The following is a 26,759-nucleotide window of genomic DNA, read 5'->3' as shown; positions in this document are numbered from 1 at the left end:
TCCCACCAACAATGTAAGAGGGTTCCTCTTTCTCCACATCCTCGCCAACATTTGTTGTTCCCTGATTTGTTAATTTTAGCCATTCTGACTGGAGTGGGGTGGTATCTCATTGTGGTTTTGATTTGTACTTCCCTGATGCTGAGTGATGTTGTGCATTTTTTCATCTGTCTGTTGGCCATTTGTATGTCTTCTTTGGAGAAATGTCTGTTCATGCCTTCTACCCATTTCTTGACTGAGTTATTTTTTTTCAAATATCAGTGGCATTTTATTTGGGAAGTTCTATGTACTACATAGGTGTTAACTTCCTTTCTTTTACCACCCCTTGTAAAAAAAAAATCAGAAAGACTTAAAAAACTTAACATGTAAAATCTCGTAGTTTCTTTAGTCTTAGGTTAAAAAAAAAGTGGTGCCTTTCTTTTATGACAATACTGCTTTTTAAGGAGAATTCATAGTCTGTCCTTATGCTTACTACAGATTTCTACTCCTTCCTGGGGGAAAAATGGTCAATGTTTCTTTTTCCTTTTAATAAATTCCTTTCTTGATTATTACACATTATCATTCCCCACTTGACACCTTCTTAGAAATTGATTGTTGGATGCATTTTTTCATTTGGCAAAAATTCAATGTGGCTTTGTGTGGGATGACTAAGTGTCAGAAAGAGCAGTGTTGATTTCTGGTTTTGGGAGGGAAAATATATAGGGAGATGCATACATTCCTTGGAAGAACAAATGTAACAGACTGAAATAAGGTGTGCACAGAGTTAAGAAGGCTGATAAACAATACTTGGTCTTGAATTCTGTGACTGTCAGCCACTGAAGACTGCAGTGTAGGCCAGAATATAAATCTCTGCAAGAATAAGTTTTGTTAGACACTACAAAATGACAGAGTCTGCTTTATTTTTTTTCCAAGTGTATCAGAACAGACACACGCAAGGAAGAGCAGTATGCTCATATGCAATGAGTTGTTCCCCCTGAATGATCATTTATGAGCTTTTCTGCAAATTCTCTGTCAACCTAGGCACTGGAAGAAGAGAAAAGAAGGGTCCTCTTAAAATATACTTCCATCTCTAACTCACCCAACATCCCAGGTCTCCTTAGCTCTGTGATTTGCCAGGCCAAAATGAAGTTTAAGTATGTGTCATTCTAGGTTATCTGGAAACTGGTTCACTGGGGTCATCTCAGAAAATCTGGGTGTGCCCAAGACCGCAGCAAGCCTACCCAGAAGGGTATGCCTTAATGATCTTCACATCATCCACAGGGCTGTCCTGGGAGTTTGTTTCCACCATTCCTTCTCGATTCACCATTCCTATACCCTGGCACTCTCAGCCAGAAATGGTGTGCTTGCCATCAAGCCCCTGTGAAGTTCATCTTCAAACTGTTTGTCATAGATAAATGCACTACCTCGACCTGTCCCTGTTGGGTCACCTCCCTGGATTATGAAGTCTTTGATGATCCTGTGGAATTTGGTGCCATTGTAGTAACCTCAACATGCCAGCTCAGTAAAATTCTTACAGGTCTTTGGAGCATGTTTCCAGTATAACTTCAGCACAATGATCCCCATGCTGGTCTCCAAGTATACATTTGGTGGCTGCCAGGAATCTGGGGGGATGTTACCCAATGTGCAGCCACGAGAATCCTGCTGCCAGGATTATTTGTTTTTTGGGTGTTGAGTTTGATAAGTTCTTTATAGATCTTGGATACTAGCTCTTTATCTGATAAGACATTTGTAAGTATTTTCTCTCATTCTGTAGGTTTTTTGGTTTTGTCAAGTGTTTCCTTCACTGTGCAGAAGGTTTTTATCTTGTTGAAGTCCCAATAGTTCATTTTTGTTTTTGTGTCCCTTGCCTTTGGAGACGGGTCTAGCAAGAAGTTGCTGTGGCTGAGGTAGAAGAGGTTGCTGCTTGTGTTCTCCTCTAGGATTTTGATGGATTCCTGTCTCACATCCATTTTGAGTTTATCTTTGTGTATGGTGTAAGAAAGTGGTCCAGTTTCATTCTTCTACATGTGGATGTCCAATTCTCTTATTTTTTATTAGTTCTTTGGATTCTCAATAGGAAATTACATTTCATTCCAAATATGTATTAGGCTCCAATTTCTCAATTGTTTTATTACTTCTAATAAAAATTCAATAGATTTCACCTTTTCTTAATGCTCACATGATTCTGTAACTATTTATAATCTTAAAGGAACAACATTCTGAAATATATCCAATGCCATTGCCATTTTTGTTTTGCTTGACCCCCTTTACAAATGAAATTAAAGTTAATTTCCTCAGATGTCATATGAATTCACATGTCCTACTGACACAAATGTATGGAGTAATTCTGTACCTATTCTTAAGGCCAAACCATTTATTTCTTACTTAAAGAACTAATGAAGATACATTATAGTACATTTCTTAATTACACAGATAATATGATTAATACATGATACAGAGTTAAGAAATTACTTCTTAGATTAGATTTAACATCTTTTATTTTTGATAGATTTGAAATGAGTTGATTTTTGATAATAAATTGTTCCCCTTAAAGCAAAAGTTGACCTGGATTCAATGTGTAAATAATATTAAAATGTTAATGGGCTTTGTTTTTAAGGGAAAAGCTGAGACTAAGGAGATCTGGGTGACTTTAAGCAAATCAATTTTCTTTCTAGATTTCTCTTTCTAGTCTGCAAAACTGAAGAGCAGCATTAGGTGATGAATTTCTGTGGTTCACTTAAACACAACATTTCAATCAAAATTATAAAAGTATAATATGGATATCAGATAGCAAAGCAGACTTGTTAATTTTAGGAAGAATGTTAAAGGAAATTAAATATTTTTGTTACCAAAATTTAAATAAAATTTGTCATGATTTTTAAATATAGTAATTCCCCACTTATTTTCAGCAATTTCAAATATATAGGATAAGATTATAAGTAACTAGAAAATGGCCCCCATACACTTTACTCTTCAAAGGCTATACTGTGCTCTCATAAACCTACTTATTTATTAATTTTATAATGATAAAATTGTTTTTCAAGCACATGTAGATTAAATATGCATCCTATTTAATTTTAATTAAGTGTATATTAAGACATTGATTAAAAATCCAATTTTAAAAATCATATAATTCATAGGTAATTGTTTCCTTCATAAAGGTATTTTCATATTTTAGAAAGAATAATTTGAGTGCTTTCATTTTATTTTATTTATTTTTAATTTTTTAAATTTGCGTATCATTGACACACAATGTTACATTGTTATATTAATTTCAGGTGTACAATATAGTGATTCAACTTCTCTATATGTTATGCTATGCTCACCACAGTATAGGTATCATCTGTCACCATACACTACTATTACAATATCATTGACTATATTCCCTATGCTGTGACTTTTATACCTGTGACTTATTCATTCCATAACTGGAAACCTATATTTCCTGCTCTCCTTCACCCATTTTACTCATTCCTCCTACCACAAACCTACTTATTTGACTATTTCTTCTTTTTATACATTTCCCCAACATTTTAATTTGAAAAAATCCAAACTTACATGGAAATTGAAATAATAGAATGAGTAGCCATATAATACCTCTCACCAAGATTCACAAATTGCTAACATTTTGCTACATTTGCTTTCTTTCTCTAAGTAGACACACACACACACACACACACACACTTTTAGAACACTTTCAGAGTACGTTGTTGATGTTATGACACTTTTGCCCCAAGTACTTCAGCATTATGCATCCCTTAATGTGAACTTTCTCCTACGTAACCACAAAATTATTACTACACCCAGAAATTTAAATGTGTACAAAAATATTGTCTACCATATTAATCATAGTCAAATGTCCCTAATTATTCTAATAATAATCTATCAGTTATGTCTTTTAACTGATTTAATATCCAATCAAAACATTAACATTTTGAAGAATTTAAGCCAGTTATTTTGTACCAATAGCACAAACTGGATTTGTCTTATTTCTTCCTCATTATTAAATTCAGATTAAATGTTTTTGATAAGATTACTACGAAGGTGATATGTATTTGCATAACATCAAAAAGCACATAATTACAATTTGACCCATTATTGGTGATGTGGAATTTAATTAATCACATAGATGATGGCTGCCTCAAAATGTACCTTTCTTCCCTCTAAAGTTACCTTTCCCTTAGAAATTAACAAGAAAATTGTGAGTTGACAATTTGAGACCACGTGAATATCTTGTTCCCTGATACCCTTTCACCCAATGGTTTTACCATGCATAAAGAATCATTAGTACAATTCTTGCCCAAATTAGTCATTACATTATGATTACAAAAATAGTGATTATCTAATTTCATTATTCCTTAATACTTATTAGCTAGGATTTTTCTTTAAAAACTTTCTTATTAAAGAAGTTTACAAAGATACACAAAACAGAATAATATAATCCTATGTATTCATCACTGAGGCTCAACAGTTGTTGACATTTTACCAATGCTTCATTTACTTTTTTATGTTGGCATGCTTTTGTTGCTGGAGCATTTTAAAACAAATTCCAGACAAGATATCATTTCATGCCTACTTAAAAAAATAAACCACAATTTAAGTAAGCTGTATTATCTATTTTCCTGCTAGATTAGAAGTAATGTAGTAACCAATTTAGAATATACAGAGAAATGTTGGCAACAAACTACATGAGAGCAGTGAGTTTTAACAGCTCAGAGTGAAAGAGTGCAATGAAAAAATAGATACAGAATATGGCTGTGTGCTATAGAAAAATATAATACTGAATATTTATAATGATAATCCTGAGTTATCCAAAACTTGGGCAAAGTGTTTAATAACTATATGTCTGTTTTTATGCCAGTACCATGCTGTCTTGGTGATCAGAGCTTTGTAATATAGCTTGAAATCGGGCAACGTGATGCCCCCAGCTTTGTTTTTCTTTTTCAATATTTCCTTGGTGATTCAGGGTCTTTTCTGATTCCATACAAATTTCAGGATTGTTTCTTCCAGCACTTTGAAAAATGTCGTTGGAATTTTGATCAGGATGGCATTGAAGTTATAGATTGATCTGGGTAACATAGATATTTTAACAATGTTTATTCTTCCAATCCATGAGAATGGAATGTTTTTCCATCTTTTCTTGTGCTCTTCAGTTTCTTTCATGAGTGTTTTGTAGTTCCTCGAGTATAGATCCTTTACTTCTTTGGTTAGGTTTAATCCGAGGTATCATGGTTTTTGGTACTATTGCAAATGGAAAGGTTTCTCTAATTTCTCTTTCTACAGTTGCATTGTTAGTGTATAAGAAAGCAACTGATTTCGGTGCATTGATTTTGTATCCTGCCACATAACTGAATTGCTGTATGAATTCTAGAAATTTGGGGGTGGAGTCTTTTGGGTTTTCTACATAAAATATTGTGTGATCTACAGGCTATCAGATTGGATTAAAAAACAAGACCCATCCATATGCTGTCTGCAAGACTCATTTTAGACCCAAAGACACCCCCAGATTGAAAGTGAGGGGGTGGAAAACCATTTACCATGCTAATGGACACCAAAAGAAAGCTGGGGTGGCAATTCCTATAACAGACAAATTAGATTTTAAGACAAAGACTGTAATAAGAGATGAAGAAGGACACTATATCTTATTAAAGGGTCTATCCAACAAGAAGATCTAACAATTGTAAATATCTATGCCCCTAACATGGGAGCAGCCACTTTTATAAGGCAATTAATAACAAAAGCAAAGAAACACATTGACAACAATACAATAATAGTGGGGGACTTTAACACCCCCCTGACTGAAATGGACAGATCATCTAGGAAATAAAGACTTCAAATGACACACTGGACCAAATGGACTTCAGAGACATATTCAGAACATTCCATCCCAAAACAACGGAATACATATTCTTCTCTAGTGCCCATGGAACATTCTCCAGAATTGATCAAATCCTAGGTAACAAATCAGGTCTCAACTGATACCAAAAGATTGGGATTATTCCTTGCATATTTTCAGACCACAGTGCTTTGAAACTAGAACTCAATCATAAGAGGAAAGTCAGAAAGAACTCAAATACATGGAGGCTAAAGAGCATCCTACTGAATAATGAATGGGTCAACCAGGAAATTAAAGAAGAAATAAAAAAATTCATGGAAACCAATGAAAATGAAAACACAACTGTTCAAAATCTTTGGGATACAGCCAAGGTGGTAGGAAAGTATATAGCAATACAAGCCTTTCTCAAGAAACAAGAAAGGTCTCAAATACACAACCTAACCCTACACCTAAAGAAGCTAGAGAAAAAACAGCAAATAAAGCCTAAATCCAGCAGAAGAAGAGAAATAATAAAGATCAGAGCAGAAATCAATGAAATATAAACCAAAAGAACAGTAGAAGAGATCAACGAAACTAGGAGCTGGTTCTTTGAAAGAATTCACAAGATTGATAAACCCCTGGCCAGACTTATCAAAAAGAAAAGAGAAATGACCCAAATCAACAAAATCATGAATGAAAGAGGAGAGATAACAACCAACACCAAAGAAATACAAACAATTATAAGAACATATTATGAGCAACTCTATGCCAGAAAATTAGATAACCTGGAAAAAGTGGGTGCATTCCTAGAGATGTATCAACTACCAAAACTGAACCAGGAAGAAATAGAAAACCTGAACAGACCTATAACCACTAAGGAAATGGAAGCAGTCATCAAATATCTCCCAACAAACAAAAGCCCAGGGCCAGATGGCTTCCCAGGGGAATTCTATCAAACATTTAAAGAAGAACTAATACCTATTCTCCTGAAACTGTTCCAAAAAATAGAAATGGAAGGAAAACTTCCAAACTCATTTTATGAGGCCACCATTACCTTGATCCAAAAACCAAAGACCCCATCAAAAAGGAGAATTACAGATCAATATCCTTGATGAAAATGGATGCAAAAATTCTCACCAAAATACTAGCCAATACAATCCAACAGTACATTAAAAGGATTATTCACCATGATCAAGTGGGATTTATCCCTGGGCTGCAAGGCTGGTTCAACATCCGCAAATCAATCAACGTGATACAATACATTAACAAAAGAAAGAACAAGAGACATATGATCCTCTCAATAGATGCAGAAAAAACATTTGACAAAGTACAGCATCCTTTCTTGATCCAAACTCTCAGAGTATAGGGATAGAGGGTACATACCTCAATATCATAAAAGCCATCTATGAAAAACCTACAGCGAATATCATTCTCAATGGGGAAAAGCTGAGAGCTTTTCACCTAAGGTCAGGAACACAGCAGGGATGTCCATTATCACCACTGCTATTCAACATAGTATTAGAAGTCCTAGCCACAGCAATCAGACAACAAAAAGAAATCAAAGGCATCCAAATCGGCAAGGAGGAAGTCAAACTCTCCCTCTTTGCAGATGATATGATACTGTATGTGGAAAACCCAAAAGACTCCACCCCAAAACTGCTAGAACTCATACAGGAAAACAGTAAAGTAGCAGGATATAAAATCAATGCACAGAAAACAGTGGCATTCCTATACACCAACAACAAGACAGAAGAGAGACAAATCAAGGAGTCGATCCCATTCACAATTGCACCCAAAACCGTAAGATACCTAGGAATAAATTTAACGAAAGAGGCAAAGGATCTATACTCAGAAAACTATAAAATACTCATGAAAGAAATTGAAGAAGACACAAAGAAATGGAGAAACATTCCATGCTCATGGATTGGAAGAACAAACATTGTGAAGATATCAATGCTACCTAGAGCAATCTACACATTCAATGCAATCCCCATCAAAATATCATCCACTTTTTTCAAAGAAATGGAACAAAGAATCCTAAAATTTGTATGGAACCAGAAGAGACCCTGAATAGCCAGAGGAATATTGAAAAAGAAAAGCAAAGCTGGCGGCATCACAATTCCAGACTTCCAGCTACATTACAAAGTGGTCATCATCAAGACAGTATGGTACTGGCACAAAAACAGACACATAGATCAATGGAATTGATTGGACAGCCACATGCAGAAGAATGAAACTGGACCATTTCCTTATACCACACACAAAAATAGACTCCAATTTGTTGAAAGACCTAAACGTGAGACAGGAGTCCATCAAAATCCTAAAGGAGAACACAGGTAGCAACCTCTTCGACCTCAGCCGCAGCAACTTCTTCCTAGAAGCATCGCCAAAGGCAAGGGAAGCAAGGGCAAAAAGGAACTATTGGGATTTCACCAAGATAAAAAGCTTTTGCACAGCAAAAGAAACATTCAACAAAACCAAGGACAACCGACAGAATGGGAGAAGATATTTGCAAATGACATAGCAGTAAAGGGCTAGTATCCAAAATCTATAAAGAACTTATCAAACTCAACACACAAAGAACCAATAATCCAATCAAGAAATGGGCAGAAGACTTGAACAGACATTTTTCCAAAGAAGACATCCAAATGGCCAACAGACACATGAAAAAGTGCTCAACATCGCTCGGCATCAGGGAAATCCAAATCAAAACCTCAATGAGATACCACCTCACACCAGTCAGAATGGCTAGAATTAACAAGTCAGGAAACGACAGATGTTGGCGGGGATGTGGAGAAAGGGGAACCCTCCTACACTGTTGGTGGGAATGCAAGCTGGTGCAACTACTCTGGAAAATAGTATGGAGGTTCCTCAAACAGTTGAAAATAAAGCTACCATAGGATCCTGCATTTGCACTACTGGGTATTTACCCCAAAAATACAAATGTAGGGATCCGAAGGGGTACGTGCACCCCAATGTTTATAGCAGCAATGTCCACAATAGCCAAACTGTGGAAAGAGCCAAGATGTCCATCAACAGATGAATGGATAAAGAAGAAGTGGTATATATACACAATGGAATATTATGCAGCCATAAAAAGGAATGAGATCTTGCCATTTGCAGTGACATGGATGGAACTGGAGGGTGTTATGCTGAGTGAAATAAGTCAATCAGAGAAAGACCTGTATCATATGACCTTACTGTTATGAGGAATTTTTAACCTCGGGAAACAAACTGATTGTTGCTGGAGTGGTGGGGGGTAGGAGGGATGGGGTGGCTGGGTGACAGACATTGGGGAGGATATCGTTGTGAATTGTGCAAGACTGTTGAATCACAGAACAGTACTTCTGAAACAAATAATGCAATATATGTTACGAAAAAAAAAAGAAGAAGAAGATAGCAGGAGGGGAAGAATGAAGGGGAGTACGTCGGAGGGGGAGACGAACCATGAGAGACGATGGACTCTGAAAAACAAACTGAGGTTTCTAGAGGGGAGGGGGTTGGGGGGATGGGTTACCCTGGTGATGGATATTAAGGAGGGCACGTTCTGCATGGAGCACTGGGTGTTATGCACAAACAATGAATCATGGAACACTACATTAAAAACTAATGATGTATGGTGATTAACATAACAGTAAAAAAATTAAAAAGAAAAACCATGTCATCTGTGAAAAGAGAGTTTGACTTCTTCTTTGCCAATTTGAATACATTTTATTTCTTTTTGTTATCTGATTGCTGTTGCTAGGACTTCTAGTGCTATGTTGAACAATAGTGGCAAGAATGGGCATCCTTGTGTTCCTGATCTTAAGGGAAAGGCTCTCAGCTTTTCCCCATTGAGGATGATATTCACTGTGGGCTTTTCATAGATGGAGTTTATGAACTTGAGGAGTGTTCCTTCTATCCCTATACTCTGAAAAGTTTTAATCAGGAAAGGATGCTGTATTTTGTCAAATGTTTTTTTCTGGATCAATTGGGAGGACCATATGGTTCTTATCTCTCCTCTTATTAATATGTTCTATCACATTGATTGATTTGTGAATGTTGAACCATGCTTGCATCCCAGAGATAAATCCCAGTTGGTCATGGTGAATGATCCTTTAAATGTTTGGTGGATCCTAATAGCTAAGATTTTGTTGAGGATTTTGGAATCCATATTCATCAGGGATACAGGTCTGAAATTCTCCTTTTTGATGGGGTCTTTGCCTGGTTTGGGGATTAAGGTAATGCTGGCCTCATAGAATGAGTCTGGAAACTTTCCTTCTGTTTCTATTTTTTTAAACAGCTTCTGGAGAATAGGTATTATTTCTTCTTTGAATGTTTGGTAGAATTCCCCAGGAATCCATCAAGCCCTGGACTCTTGTTTTTTGGCAGGTTTTGGATCACTGCTTCAATCTCATTACTGGTTATTGGCCTATTCAGGTTGTCAATTTCTTCCTGTTTCAGTCTTGGCGGTTAATAGGTTTCCAGGAAGGCTTCCATTTCATCCAGATTGCTCAGTTATTGGCATGTAGTTGTTGATAAAAATTTCTAATAATTGTTTCTATTTCCTTGGTGTTAGTCGTGATCTCTCCCCTTTCATTCATAATTTTATTAATTTGGGTCCTTTCTCTTTTCTTTTGGATAAGTCTGGGGGGTGGTTTATCGATCTTATTAATTTTTTCAAAGAACCAGCTTCTAGTTTCGTTGATCTGATCTACTGTTTTTCTGGTTTCTAATTCATTGATCTATGCTCTAATCTTAATTATTTCTCTTCTAATGTGTGGCTTGGGCATCGTTTGTTGCTTTTTCTCTAGTTCTTTAAGGTGTAGTGTTAGTTGGTATATTCGGGATTTTTCTATTTTTTTGAGTGGGGGTTGGATGGCTGTGTATTTCCCCCTTAGGACCACCTTTGCAGTATGCTATAGGTTTTGGACTGATGTGTTTTCATTCTTATTGGTTTCCATGAATTGTTTAAGTTCCTCTTTGATTTCCTGGTTGACCCAAACATTCTTGAGCAGAGTAGTCTTTAGCTTCCAAGTGTTTGAATTTCTTCCAAAATTTTCTTGTGATTGAGTTCCAGTTTTAAAGCATTATGGTCTGAGAATATGCAGGGAATAATCTCAATCTTTTGGTATTGGTTGAGACCTGATTTGTCACCCAGTATGTGGTCTATTCTGGAGAAAGTTCCACATGTGCTAGAGAAGAATGAGTATTCTCTTGTTTTAGGCTGGAATGTTCTGTATATATCTATGAGGTCCATCTGGTTCAGTGTGTCATACAAAGCTCTTGTTTCTTTGTTGATTTTCTGCTTAGATGATCTGTCTATTGCTGAATGTGGAGTATTAAGGTCTTCTACAATTAACGTATTGTTATCAATATGATTGTATTTTGGTTAACAGTTGGCTTATGTAGATGGCTGCTCCCATGTTGGGGGCGTAGATATTTACAATTGTTAGGTCTTCTTGTTGAATAGACCCTTTAAGAATGATATAGTGTCCTTCTGTGTCTCTAAGTACAGTCTTTAGTTTAAAATCTAATTTCTCTGATATAAGAATTGCTATCCCAACTTTCTTTTGAGGTCTGCTGGCATGGAATATGGATCTCCATCCCTTCACTTTCAGTCTGGATGTATCTTTAGGTTCAAAATGAGTCTCTTGTAGACAGCATATGGATAGGTCCTGTCTTTTTATCCTATCTGCAACCCTGTGCCATTTTATGGGGGCATTTATGCTGTTCACATTGAGAGTGATTTTTGAAAGACATGAATTTATTGTCATCCTGTTGCCTGTGAAGACATTGTTTTTATAGATTGTCCCTGTAAATTTCTGTTGTATATCACTCTTGGGGTCTTTCTCCTTTTATAAAACCCCTCTTAATATTTATTGCAGAGAGGGTTTAGTGGTCACATATTCTTTCAGTTTCTGTCGGTCTTGGAAGCTCTGCATCTTTCCATCCATTCTAAATGACAGCCTTGCCAGATATGCATCTCACCATCCATTCTAAATGACAGCCTTACCGGATAAATTATTCTTGGCTGCATGTTCTTCTCGTTTAGTACCCTGAATATGTCTTGCCAGCCCTTTCTCTCTTGCCAGGTCTCTGTGGATAGGTCTGATGTTATTCTGATCTTCCTCCCTCTGTACGTAAGGAATCTCTTTCCCCTAACTGCCCTTAAGATGGTTTCCTTGTTTCTAAGATTTGCAAGTTTTACTATTACATGCCGGGGTGATGGCCTGTTTTCCTTGATCTTGGGAGGGGTCCTCTCTGCCTCTAGGACATGAATGTTTGTTTCATTCCCCAAATTAGGGAAGTTCTCAGCTATGATTTGCTCAAATATATCTTCTAGTCCTCTCTCTCTCTCTCCACCCCCTCAGGGATTCCAATAATTCTGACATTGGAACATTTCCTGGTGTCACTTAGTTCTCTGATTCTATTTTCATTGAATCTGAGTTGGTTTTCCCTGGCCTCCTCTTTTCCCTTTTTATCTATTAAATGGTCTTCCAGGTCACTAATTCATTCTTCTGCCTCACTTATCCTAGCTGTTAGATTATCTAGATTAGATTGGATCTCATTGATATTATTTTTAAGTTCTGCCAGTTCAGCTTTCATTTCTGCCTTTAGAGACTCTATGTTGCCATTAATTGATTTTTCCATTCTAGCTATTGTCTTCACAACTGCTAGCCTGAATTCCATCTCCGACATCTTGGTTGTATCTGAATCCATTTGTAAATTTGTGGCATAAGTCATAATCTCTGAGTCTTTCTTATTTTGGGTGTTCTTCCTACTAGTCATTCTATTGATGGGTGGTTGAGGAAATGTATAGAATCCAAATTATTGACCACAACCCAAGCAAGATGCACCTGTTTTCTAGGGACCTTAGGGTTGCTGGCCTCTTGTTTTCCCAGTCTGTCTTCTGAGGGAGGGGCCTGCCATGCTGTTTGGGTAGAGTTGCCTTACCCCCTGTGGTGGAGCATGGGCTCAGTGAAAACCAGTTCTGGGGGCTTTTGTTCTCTGGTGGCTTTCCCTGGTGGCTTTCCGAGTCTCTTTGGAAAGTCAGAACAGAAGAGACCATTTCCAACCCTCTGCCTCAGAGCAGAGAGATCACAATCTGTTCTTCCGTGAGCTCTCCAGACCACACTCTCTCCATTTCTGTCTGTCCTGCTATAAACTGCAGCGTCCTGGGTTGTGTGCCCCTCAGCAGGGCTCCCGGTCCTCGCCTCCAGGTTGGGACTCATCTTTGCCCTTTTTGCTTCTAAAACCGCCAGCTGCCCCCAGTTTGCACACACCACACTGATGCTCCAGTGTCCATCCGGGGACTGCCCTAAAGTCCTTTCCCCGTTGCTACCACTTTGTGAGTCTGTGCCCCATCCACAGCACAGGAGGCTATTGCTCACTGGCAGTCTAGGATCCCAATGGCCAGGCTCCTCCCCCATTCTGTTTATCCTCTGATATCTGCCCACGGAATCACGGCTCCCCACTTCATACCTCAAAACCAACAGCCTGCAATATTCTGTTTGTAGAGATCCAGATCTATCTTCTTATATCTCAGGCTGATTTCATGGGTGTTCAGAGTGGTCTGGTAGATATCCAGCTCCATTCTGGGGACTGGTTGGAATAGGGTCCCCTACTCCTCCACCATCTTTTTGCAGTCCTTACTAAAAGCTTTTTAAATAAATACAAGGCTTTGTACTTGAGTAGGTTATCTTAAGTTTTTAGAAATTTCACCCATAAGGCCAGATATGAATGAGACAGTATTATGCATTAAAAAGTAATAAATATAATAGTTTCACTTTGGGCCCTGGCACCTAAAGTGCAAATAAATCTTTAAATGGGCTATAAAACATATAAGACATGTAAAGATGTGAATCACAAAAATTATCATTTAGTCATAATATGCTTCCCAGATATCAGCACTCAAACTAGAGAGATTTAGGGATGACTGAATCTGTAAGCAGATATGAATCATTTTGTAGTGTGAATCCCAGAAGATAAGTATAAAAACACCTATGTTTTAAAACAGGCCATGTGAGTCCTCAACTGAATGGAAGAGCCATAAATGGGAATTGAGCTTGGTCAGACCAAGAATAAGCTTTATTATGATACTCACATAGAGGGCTTTGGGAATCACCTCTCAACAATATGTCTAGTGATATATTAATTAAAATGAGCAATAACTCATCATATTACACTTTGCAACAAATTAAGAGTTCTTCCAGTGAGACATTTTTCTAGACTAATGTCCATTTCCAGAAATGAAGACATGCTGACATTTTGAAAGTACTATACTTGGCTGCAAAAGTCCATTTTATAACAGCAATATTGGTACCTGGCTCCATTTTAGCATAGAAACTTTAGGAAAATGCAAATGTGGACAAGGATTTGGTATCTGGAATATTAGGCAAAAATGAAAGATCAAGAAGTGTTGGAGAAACTCTAAATTTACTTCCTAATGAAACAAAAAAGATTTATGAAAATTTTGGCCAAAGTCATATATTATTTTTTTTCTTTTTACAAGTAAGTTATTTTAAGGGACTTTCTACCCATTAGCAGCATAACTAGAAGTGAAAGCTAGTTTCAGTCATCCCAAGTCATCACAATCATTTGATAGTGAATTGAAGTAATTGAAAAGTGAGAGGAGTCAATTAACTGTGAGGATGGAAACCAATTTGATTTACTCTTGAGAATGGAAAAGTTGTGACAGAAATTTGTAATGAGAGAGGGGCATTTAAATATTTATAGTTTTGAATGGGAGCAATATTCAATTATGAGAGAGAAATTATAGAGTGGCATCATTGGGTGACTGATTAAAATAGATGAGATCATGGAATTTGAGAAAACAAGGTGTCACTGGTAAACATGTTGAAATCGGTGACAGCATAGGTTGAGAGAATCATAGGTTGATGTGCGGACTATGAGATGCTAATGTCAGTGAAAATGATGGAAGTATACCCTAGACAGTCTGATAGATGAATATAATATGAAATAGGAAAGTGGTTTTAAAATATGGCTAAAACTTCAAAAGGTAATAAATTTTAAAGATTAGAGAACTGTGGTGGGGAAATAGTAAAGAACAAGGATTATGGCAGCTCACATTGATCAGAAAGAGTAGCCTCTGTTGAAGGAGGTTTTGAAGCATGTAGGTTTGGCTAAAAGGTTTTATTCCTGTTTAAAGAATGTAAAATTGGTACTATTTCCCCGATGACATTCTTATTATCCTCAATATACACAACATATCCTCCTTGTGTATCATACTGTTAATTTTTTAAGTTTTTATTTAAATTCTGGTTAGTTAACATACAGTATAATATTAGTTTCAGCTGTACAATATACTGATTCAACACTCCCATACAACACTCAAAGCTCATCACAAGTGCACTTCTTAATCCCCATCACCTATTTAACCAATACCCCCATCAACCTTCCTTCTTACAACCATCAGTTTGGTCTCTGGTTAAGAATCTGTTTCTTGGTTTGTCTCTCTCTTTTTTTATCCCTATGCACCTTGGCTTTGTTTCTTAAATTTCACATATGTGTGAAATCATATGGTATTTTTCCTTCTCTGAGTGATTTATTTCAGTTTATCATAGTACTCTCTAGCTCCGTATATCTCATTGCAAATGGCAAGACTTCATTCTTTCTATGATTAATATTCCATTTTACACACACACACACACACACACACACACACACACACACATATCACGTCTTCTTTATCCATTTATTAACAATTCATCAGTCGATGGTCACTGGGCTGTTTCATAATTTGACTTTTTAGATAATGCTGCTATAAACATCGGATGCATGTATCTCTTTGAATTAGCATTTTTGTATTCTTTGGGTAAATACCTAGTACTACAATTGCTGGATCTTAAGGTAGTTCTATTTTTTTAAAGTATTTTTATTTATTTTTTATTTTCGAGAGAGAGAGAGAGAGAGAGAAAACAAATGGGGAGAGGAGCAGAGAGAGAAGCAGGCTCCCCGATGAGCAGGGAACCTGATGTGGGACTCAATCCCAGGACCCCAGGATCACAACCTGAGCAGAAGGCAGATGCTTAACCAACTGAGCCACCCAAGTACCTAGGGTAGTTCTATTTTTAACTTTTTGAGGAACCTCCATACTGTTTTCCAGAGTGGCTGCACCCGTTTGCACTTCCACCAACAGTACAGGAGGATTCCACTTTCTCCACATCCTCATCAACACCTGTAGCGACTTGTGCGGTTGATCGTAGCCATTCTAAAATTTGTGATGTGATATCTCATTGTAGTTTTGATTTGTATTTACCTGATGGTCAGTGATGCTCAGCATATTTTCATGTGTCTGTTGGCCATCTGTATGTCTTCTTTGGAAAAGTGTCTGTTCATATCTTCTGTTCATTTTTAAACTGGATTATTTGTTCTTTGGTGTTGAGTTAGATAAGTTCTTCTTATAGTTTGGACACTAACTCATTATCAGATATGTCATTTGCAAACATCTTCTCCTATTCTGTAGGTTGGCTTTTTGTTTCATTGATTTTTCCTTCACTGTGAAAAGCTTTTTATTTTGAGGTAGTCCCAATACTTTATTTTTGCTTTTTTTTCCCTTGCCTCAAGAGACATGTCTACAAAGAAGTTTCCTGATGATGAGGGAAGTTGAGCATCTTTTCATGTGTCTGTTGGCCATCTGTATGTCTCCTCTGTAAAAATGTCTATTCATGTCCTTTGCCCATTTTTGATTGGATTATTCATTTTCTGGGTGTTGAGTTTTATAAGTTCTTTATATATTTTGGATACTAACCCTTTACCAGATATGTCATTTGCAAATATCTTCTCACATTCCGAAGGTTGCCTTTTAGTTTTGTTGATTGTTTCCCTCATTGTCCAGAAGCTTTTTATTTTGATGTAGTCCCAATAGTTTATTTTGCTTCTGTTTCCCTTGCCTCAGGAGACATATCTAGAAAGAAGTTGCTATGGCCCAGGTCAAAGAGGTTCCTGCCTGCCTCCACATCTAGGATTCTAATGGATAAATGTCTCACATTTAGGTCTCATCCATTTTGAATTCATTTTTGTGTATGGTGTAAGAAAGTCATCCAGTTTCATTCTTTTGCAAGTTGTCATCAGTTTTCCCAACACCATTTGTTGAAGAAAATTTTTTGCATTGGATATTCGTTTCTGCTTTGTCAAAGATTAACTGGCCATATAGTTGTGGGATCATTTATGAGTTTTCTATTCTGTTCCATTGATCTCTGTGTCTATTTTTGTGCCAGTAATATATTGTTTTGATGACTACACCCATGTAATATAACTTGAAGTCTAGAACTGTGATGCTTCCAGCCTTGCTTTTCTTTTTGAAGGTTGTTTTGGCTATTTAGGGTCTTTTATGGTTCCATACAAATTTTAGAATTGTTCGTTCTAGCTTCGTGAAAAATGCTGGGGTATTTTGATATGAATTGCATTAAATGTGTAGATTACTTTGGGTAGTATAGACATTTTAACAATATTTGTTCTTCCAATCCTTGAGCATGGGATGCTTTTTCATTTATGTGTGTCATCTTCAGTTTTTTTATCAGTGTTTTATAGTTTTCAGAGTACAGGGTGTTCACCCCTTTGGTTAGGGTTATTCTTAGGTAGACTACCGTTTTTGATGAAATTGAAAATGGGATTGATTTCCTTACTTTCTCTTTCTGCTGCTTCATTACTGTTGTAAAAAAATTAAACAGATTTCTGTGCATGGATTTTGTATCCTGCAACTTTGCTGAATTGGTGTATCATTTCTAGCAATTTTTTGGTGTAGTCTTTCAGGTGTTCTATATAGAGTATCATTTCATCTGCAAATAGTGCAAGTTTTACTTTGTCCTTGCCAATTTGGATGCCTTTTATTTCTTTTTGTTGTCTGATTGCTGTGACCAGGACTTTCGGTACCATGTTAAATAACAGTGGTGAGAGTGGACATCCCTGTCTTGTTCCTGACTATGGAGAAAAAGCTCTCAGGTTTTTTTTTTTTTCCCCACTGGGGATATTAGCTGTGGGTTTTTCATATATGGCCTGCATTATGTTGAGGTAGGTTCCCTCTGAACCTGTTTTGTTGAGGGCTTTTATTATGATTGGATGTTGTACCTTGTCATATAACTTTTTCTGCATCTATTGAAATGATCATATCGTTCTTATCATTTCTTTTATTCATGTGGTGTGTCATGTTGATTGATTTGTGAATATTGAACCACCCTTGCAAACCAGGAATAAATCCTACTTGATTGTAGTGAATGATTTTTTTAAATGTATTGTTGGATTTGGTTTGCTGGTATTTTATTGAGAATTTTTGCCTCCATGTTCATCAAGGATATTGGCCTGCAGTTATCTTTAATAGTTATCTTTATCTGGTTTGGTATTAGGGAAATTCTGGCTTCAGAGAATGAATTTGGAAGTTTTTCTTCCTTTTCTATTTTTTTGGAATAGTTTGAGAAGAATAGATATTAACTCTTCTTTAAATGTTTGGTAGAATTTTCCTGTGAAGCCATCTGGTCTTGGACCTTTGTTTGTTGGGAGACTTTTGTTTACTGATTCAATTTCCTTGCTGGTTATTGGTCTGCTCAAGTTTTATATTTCTTCCTTTTGCAGTTTTGGTAGTTTATATGTTTCTAGCAACTTATCCATATCTTCCAGTTTGCCCAGTTTGTTGACATATACTATTTTATAATATTCTATTATAATTATTTGTATTTCTGTGGTATTGGTTATTTCTCTACTCTCATTTGTAATTTCATTTACTTGGGTCCTTTTTATTTTCTTTTTGATAAGTCTGGCTAGAGGTTTACCAATTTTTTTTTTAATTTTTTCAGAGAACAAGCTCTTGGTTTCATTGATCTGTTCTATTCTTTTTTTTTCAGTTTCTGTATCATTTATTTCCACTCTAATCTTTATTATTTCCTTCCTTCTGCTAGCTTTAGTCTTCATTTGTTGTTCTTTTTCTAGCTCCCTCAGGTGTAAGGTTGGATTATTTATTTGACGTTTGTCTTGCTTCTTGCAACATGCCTATATTAGTGTATACTTCCTCTTAGGACTGCTTTTACTGCATCCCAAATTTTTGGACCATTGTGCTTTCATTTTCATTTGTTTCCATGTATTTTCTTTATTTCTTCTTTGATTTCCTGGTTGACCCATTCCTTCTTTAGTAGCATGTTCTTTAACCTCCATGTATTTGTTGTCTTTCCAAATTTTTTGTTGTTGTTGACTTCAAGTTTCATTGCATTTGTGGTCAGAAAAGTTGCATGGTATGATCTCAATCTTTTTGTATTTGTTGAGGTAAGATTTATTACTTAATATGCAATCTATTGTGGAAAATGTCCCATGTGCACTTGAAAAGAATGTGTATTCTGCTGTTTTAGGATGTATTGTTCTGAATATATCCATTAAGTCCATCTGGTTTTATATATCATTCAAAGCCCTTGTCTCCTTGTAGATTTTCTGTTTAGGTGATCTATCCATTAGTATGAGTAGGGTGTTAAAGTCCCCTGCTATATTGTTATTATCAATGAGTTCCTTTATGTTTGTTGTTAATTGTTTTATATATTTGGGTGCTCCCATGATGGATGCATAAATATTTACAATCATTACATCTTCTTGTTAGATGTTCTCCTTAATTATGATATGGTGCCCTTCTTCACCTCTTGTTACAGTCTTTGTTTCAAATGTCTAATTTGTCTGATATATGTATTGCTACTCTTTCTTTTGACATTAATTTGCATGATAAATGTTTCTCCATCCCCTCACTTTCAATCTGCAAGTGTCTTTAAGTCTAAAATGAGTCTCTTATAGGTACCATATAGATGGGTCTTTTTTTTTTCAACCATTCTGATACCCTATGTCGTTTGATTGTTGTATTTAGTCCATTATATTCAGAATAATTATTGATAGGTATGTATTTAATGCCATTTTATTACATATTTTGCCATTGTTTTTTGACATTTTCTCTGATTCTTTCTTGTCTTTATCACTTTTGATCTCTCCTTTCCATTCAAAGTGTACCCTTTCATAGGTCTTGTAGGGCTGGTCTTGAAGGGTGGTCACAAAACTCCTTTAATTTTTGTTCATGTAGGAAACTCTTTATCTCTCCTTCTATTCTGAATGATGGCCTTGTTGGATAACGTATTCTTGGCTGCAGATTTTTCCCACTCAGTACTCCAAACATATCATGAAACTCCCTTCTGGCTTGCTAAGTTTCTTTCTTTCATTCTTTTTTTCTTTTTTTCAGACTTCTTGCCAGGACTTTATTTTGAAAGAGCATTTTATTTTATTTTATTTTATTTTATTTATTATTTATTTTTATTATGTTCAGTTAGCCACTGTATAGTACATAATTAGCCCTTGTTGCTTGCCAAGTTTCTGTTGAGAAATCTGCAGCTAGCCTTATGGATCTTCCCTTATAAGTTAAGGAATCCTTTGGTCTTGCTGCTTTTAAGATTTTTTCTTTATCATTATGTTTTATAAATTTAATTACATTATGTCTTTGTGTTGGCCTGCTTTTGTAATTTGGATGGAAGTTCTCCATGCTTCCTGGATCTGGATGTCTCTTTCCTTCCCCAGATTAGTTATGTTTCCAGCTATTAGTCCCTCAAATAATTTTTCTGCCCTCCTTTTCTCTCTTGTCTTCTTCTAGGACTCCTATAATATAAATGTGATTATGTTTGATGGAGTCACTGAGTTTCCTAAGTCTATTCTTGTGTTCTTTAATTCTTTCTCTCTTTGTTCAGCTTCATTATTTTCCATTATTTTTTCTTCTACATCACTAGTTTGTTCCTCTGCTTCTTCCAGCATGCTGTTTATTGCATCAAGCCTTTTTCCAATATCATTTATTGAAATCTTCATGTATGATTGATTATTTTTTAACTCTTTTATCTCTGTGGTAAGGGTTTCCCTGAAGTCTTCTATTCTTTTCTGAAGCCAAGAGAGTATCATTATAATTGTTGCTTTAAATTCTCTATCAGCCATGTTATTTACATGTGTTGCACTTAGATATCTGGCCGTGGCCTTATCTGGTTCTTTCATTGGGATGAATTCTTCACTCTTGGCATTTTGTCTAAGTCTCTGCCTTCTTCTGTGTGATAGAAAAGGCAGTCATGTTTCTTGTTCCTGAGAGTAGTGCCTTTATGAGGAAGAGGTCATGTAGTGTCCAGGGCCTGGTGCTTCTGGGAGTGTCTCTGGTGTGTGCTGTGTGTACTCTGCTGTTGTATTTTGGCTGCTCTATCCTTCAGGCCAGTAGTCTCTAGAGGTTCTTCTTGCCTGCAGTGGGCAGTGTTTGGTTCTTGGCCAGAATGTGGGAAGTTTTAACTAGATGTGATCTGGTCTGCTTGTTAAATAAGACCTGATAATACTCCACTAGACATGAAGCCCTGCAGAACTCTCTAGTCAGGAGTGGTGGCTGGTGTCAGCAGGGATTTCTGTTGTTCTTTTTGGGGAGGGGCCTGCTGCACTGGGACTGAGACAAGCTTGACTGGGAAGGGCAGTCCTTCCAGAGTACAGGGTTGTGAGACTTGGTGTAAGCATGTTGGCAACCTGTGTCTGTGCTGAGCTGCTTCCTCCAGGTGGCTCTGTTTTATGCTGAGGGATGTGTGCCTTGGGCACACAGTGGGGAGATTATTAGCTTTTCTTGGAGTACTTAGAGACAGTGTTCATGGAGAGGCTTTTCTAGGGAGAGAGGAGCTGGCTGTTGCCATGCTGTTCTTTTAAAATTATTTCATATACTTGTATTTGTACACTATAGGGAAGGCATGTAACACACACTTAAGGTAAATGGGCAAAAATCTCTGTACACATTAAAATCTTTTGTACATTTCACCCAGTTTTTAACTTAGTTGTTCCTAATGATAAATGCAATCTACAGGATCAGTGTGGAATATGTGTTAGGCATAAAAAATGTATGTAGAAACAAAAGAAAAAGAAAAGTATATCCCTTCCCTCAGAGATATCAGTTTTTTTTTCATATTTCTTTCTAGTCTCTTCTCTTTATTTTGAAAGAAACATATTCTAAACATATAGGAAAGTATTAAGAATAATATAACAGATATTCATATAATCAACCACCCAGTTATAACAAATGTTAACAATTTGCCATAAAATAACATCACATTTTTTTAAAAAAATAAATAACATTTAGCAGAGATTAACAGCATCCTCCAAACTATTCCCCTTCTGCTCAGTAATTAGCATCTTGAAGTTGATTTGCATATGTTATGTACTGTTATACTTTTAGTATTTATATATGTATTCATAAATGATATAAGGTATTATTTTGTATTTTAAAATTTACAAAAATGGCTTGGAACTGTACATATCCTTTTGAAACTCACATTCTTCATTTACTGTTATGTGTTTTAAAGGACGGTTTATGTTGATACATGTAGATATAATTGTTTCATTTTAACTGCTAAACAATATCCCATTGCATGAATATATAAGATTTTATCCATTTTCTTATTAATAGATATTTCAGTTATAACCATTAAAAATTTAAAAGTATTGCAGTGAAAACCCTTATCCATATGACTTTGTACAAGTGGATGAAATTTCTCTAGTGTATATATCTAGAAGTAGACATACCAGGTTATAAGTTATAATTTTTAGCTTTGTTGGATAGAGTGAAAATGTCCTTCACAGTTGCTATAACAATTTAGAATTCCACTAACAATGTGTGAGAGTTTCCCTTTGCCTACATAGTCATGAACACTTGGTTTTGTCAGTCTTTTGACATTTTTGCCAGTCTGATGACTGTAAACTGATATTATCTATTCATTTCCCTGATTTCTAATGAGGTTGTGAATCTTTTAAGGCATATATTGGTCAATATAATTTCTCCTTTTGTGAATTTTTTGTCCATTTGTGTATGGGTAGTTTGTCTTTTACAATTTGTAGTTCTTTACATATTATGAGTACTATTCTTTCTGTCAGTTGTATGTGTTGCAGATATCATCTAGACTGTGTTTTCTCATTTAGCTTAACTTATGGTGTATTTTGGTGTTGTAGGGGGATAGGGCAGGCTGCTCCAAAATGTGTTATTTTGGCATATAGATTATTTTAAATAAAATTTATTTAAGAGACAACCTGTGAAAAAAAGGATGCTTAAACCCTCCTCTGTCCCCCTGAAAGCAGGAAATAAGTCTGCCATGTGAAAAGTACCCTCCTTGTACCAGATAACAGACATCCTTATCACCAGAGATAGGAAATTTATGGCCAAGAATATTGTATAAATAACTCTTGTTACTTTTTTACTAATTTTTCACCCCAGCCCAAATTCTGTTTAGAATTCCTTACTAATTAAAGGTACCAAAGTTAAGTTTTCTGTGTCCTGTCAATTATTCACAGATTTGTTGTCTCTTTTTCTGGAAAGTACAAAAACAATGTGGATGGAACCAGAGGGTATTATGCTAAGCGAAATAAGTCAATCAGAGAAAGACATGTATCATATGATCTCACTGATATGAGGAATTCTTAATCTCAGGAAACAAACTGAAGGTTGCTGGAGTGGTGGGGGTTGAGAGGGATGGGATGGCTGGGTGATAGACATTGTGGAGGGTATGTGCTATGGTGAGCACTGTGAATTGTGTAAGACTGAAGAATCACAGACCTGTACCTCTGAAAAAAATAATACATTATATGTTATAAATAAAAAAAAGAAGATAGTAGGAAGGGAAAAATGAAGCGGGGGAAATCGGAGGGAGAAACGAACCATGAGAGACTATGGACTCTGAGAAACAAACTGAGGGTTCTAGAGGGGAGGCAGGTGGGGGGATGTGTTAGCCTGGTGATGGGTATTAAAGAGGGCATGTATTGAATGGAGCACTGGGTGTTATACGCAAACAGTGAATCATGGAACACTACATCAAAAACTAATGATGTAATGTATCGTGATTAACATAACATAATAAAATAAAATTAAAAAATAAAATACGCAAGATTATAACCTTAAAAAAAAAACTGCCTGCCTTGGTCATTTCTTTAGGTCTCAATTTCATTATTGAGCTTCCATGCACATGTAACAAAACTTTTTTTCCTGTTAATCTTTCTCATATAAACTTAATTCTTAGTACTTGGAAGACCTTGAAGGGTAGAGAAAAATTTTTTTCTTCCCTACAACATATAGATGCCTTTAATTCTAATGTAGTCAAAGAAGAGATGATCATGAGCAAAATAACTTTACATTATTGATAGTTTACTGATTTAGTTGTTAATTTGTTAACTTTTTATTGAGCATCAGCTATGTGCCAGGTATTGTTCTAAGTGCTGTGTATACACACACACACACACACACACACACACACACACAAACCCCACCACTTGTTGAAATCTCTAAACCCATGGGAATTATTAGTGGGTAAAATTGGCAGTGAAAAAATGTAAATACATATCCACATAAAATAATGCCACAGTGATAAATATTGTAAAGATAAATAAAACAAGGCAAGGGGGGTATAGAATGATAGTGGTGGGCTATTTTAGATAGGGTGGTTTGGGGATGGCCTTTCTAAGAGATAACATTTGAACAAAGAGCTGAGTAAATAGAGTGAATCACACCTGTGAATAAAACCTTCCAAGCCAATTCCCCATTCAGAGATATGTGTAGAGGCTTTGAAACTATAGTGATCTTGGGACATTTGAGCAAAGACAAAGAGGGGCCAGTGGGGCTTGAGTGCAGTGAGTGAGAGGAGATGAGGATGAGAAGGTAAATATTAGTGGGATAGAAACTAAAGATTGAGGGATATTGATCTCCTTTGAATCTGTGTGTGTGTGTGTGTGTGTGTGTGTGTGTGTGTGTGTGTCTTTTTCCTGATTACATTTTTTTATGGATGGGCTGAATTCATTTAGATTGTCCATTTATCCCATCTCATAATATCTGCTGCAGGTATTCTCACATATTGAGAAAATCAAGTAATGATATTAAGTCAAGTTTGAGTCCAGAAGTTTTATACAGAAGGTATACAGCTAGTAGTAAGGGAATATCCAAATGAATGGCCAGAAGGAAAAGAGGTATGAGTAAGGTAGAATAAAAAGAGGTAAATAGGCAGCGTTTGCTCTGGAAGTATATGTCAGAAATCCAGCTATAGATAGCTGAGTTATCCTAGGGACAGTGTTTTCCAAAATATTTATGCAAATCATAATAATTTGGGAACCTTTAAACATTTATAGATTTTCAGGGACCACCCCAAACATTATTTAATAATTTCAGAGGAAAGAAAGGCGTTGTTGAAAAGGACCCCAAGAATTCTGAAGAGCAGCTAGAATTAGAATCCACTGGGATTAGTAGTCAGCCATTGAAAAGCTGAACTATAGAGGATAAAAATCCAGCCCTGAGATGCAGAAATAGCCTTTGAAAGGCAGAGTTACAAAGGACTTGAGAGTCAAGCTCATTAGGAATAGAAGAAGTAAGCAGTCAGAGTGACTGGAAGCTGTGTCAGAGATTTTTGAAATAGTTCAAGTGTAAGGTAGGACTGAGTTGTTTTGAGAAGAAAAACCCACTTGCTGGGATTAGAAGATGCTAGGATGGGGAAGAGCAACCTAAGCAAAATAATTCATTTAATGATTTCCCTTTATGTTTTAGGATGAGCTGAAAGCGTGTTTTTGCCTTTTTTATTCATTCACATTTCTGTTGAAAGGAGAAAATATAAAGGGAATTATTTTTTAATTTGTAGTTGGTTTCATGTTACTCATTATATTAACATGCTACGTCCTGCTTCAACAATTGTCTTTGTTCCCTTTGTTTTTCTTTGTTAGTTTTGGGGTAGATAATGGATCAGATAGTGAATATTATTGTGAGAGCTTTTATTTAGATACAGCCTACTGTACACCATTTGGCATACCAAAGATGTGGATTTTTTTCGTCCTTATGAATATGATGCAGCCTTTCTCCCTCCTTCCTCTGTACTCCTGTCTCTGAAATCTCATCCTTTTTATTTCAGTGTAACTGGCTTGTTCCGTTGAGTTTATTCAAAGGTTTTTCAATGTGCAAAATACTGTAGGTATGTTTAGCATACACTGTGAAAATGAAAAAGAAAATTGAATGTGCAGAAAATGAAATTATGATGCTTATAGTGTAGTCATATGTTTATCAAATCTATGAACTAAAAGCTAGAGGTGTCAAGGGCCAACAGAGATCATTTACAGCTGGTGTTGAAGTCTTTGTTTTGCTGTTACTGTTTTTTTCTGTTGTAGTTTCTTTTAATTGTCAGTTCCAGATAGTCCCTTTGAAACTGATCCAGGAGGTTATTGTACAAAGCAATATTTTCATGAAAATAATAACCAAGTCAAACATTCCTTGAGTTCCCCATTCTAGCCTTATTTCTAGTCAGGTTGAATTTAATATTTACAGCCTAAACTTTTTTCAGGACCTTATTTTAATGTAAGTACAAAATAGATTAATACAATTGATCAGATTTTTCAAATGATGCTCAAGGGCAAATTTGGATGTTGGGAATTTTTTTCATTGAGTTTTTTTTAGAAAATCATGGAAAAATATCTTATATAATGAGATTTCACCAAAATATGGTTTGTAGGATCCTGAACCCAACCAGAGTGAAAATCTAAATGCAAAAATCAGTAGCCTTGTGCTTTCTGCCCAAAGAATGACTTAGCAGTCTCATAGGTACAAATTCTGTCAGTGCTGCAGCTTCCTTATTAAATTGTAGGATTATTACATTGGCATGTAGCCAGGTCAGTACAGAATCCCGGTTGGCAAAGAGCAGGAGAGTGACCTCTTCTGGTTAGTAGATCACTCATTCCCTTCTTCTTTCCCAAAGATAGCTATTGCAGGCATTGATTTTCTTTTTTCTTTCTTTTTTTTTTTTTTTGCAGGTTTTAAATTGATTGAACAAAAAGTACAGAACAAACTGCTTATCAAAGACTGCAGTCTAAAAATCCATGGATTTTTGACCCATTTGCTATAGTGCCAAAGAACTGTACCAGTAACTTAATCTACCAACTTTCCTTCCAAATTGTTTTTCCCTTGTTTCTAATTTTAATGACT

At 36.0% G+C, this 26,759-nt stretch overlaps 1 pseudogene; it reads right to left on the bottom strand.

Annotated features, from left to right (window-relative positions):
* Positions 1–1,213: 1,213 nt before the first annotated feature.
* Positions 1,214–13,203, bottom strand: LOC114207461 (peptidyl-prolyl cis-trans isomerase-like 1 pseudogene; annotated as a pseudogene).
* Between the last annotated feature and the right edge of the window lie 13,556 nt (positions 13,204–26,759).

The sequence above is a fragment of the Eumetopias jubatus genome, unplaced genomic scaffold (genome assembly GCF_037043125.1).
Source record: "Eumetopias jubatus isolate StellerSeaLion01/CBP00866 unplaced genomic scaffold, mEumJub1_p1.0 scaffold_11, whole genome shotgun sequence".
In the NCBI taxonomy this organism is placed as follows: domain Eukaryota; kingdom Metazoa; phylum Chordata; class Mammalia; order Carnivora; family Otariidae; genus Eumetopias; species Eumetopias jubatus.
This window is presented reverse-complemented; position numbering and strand designations above follow the sequence as displayed.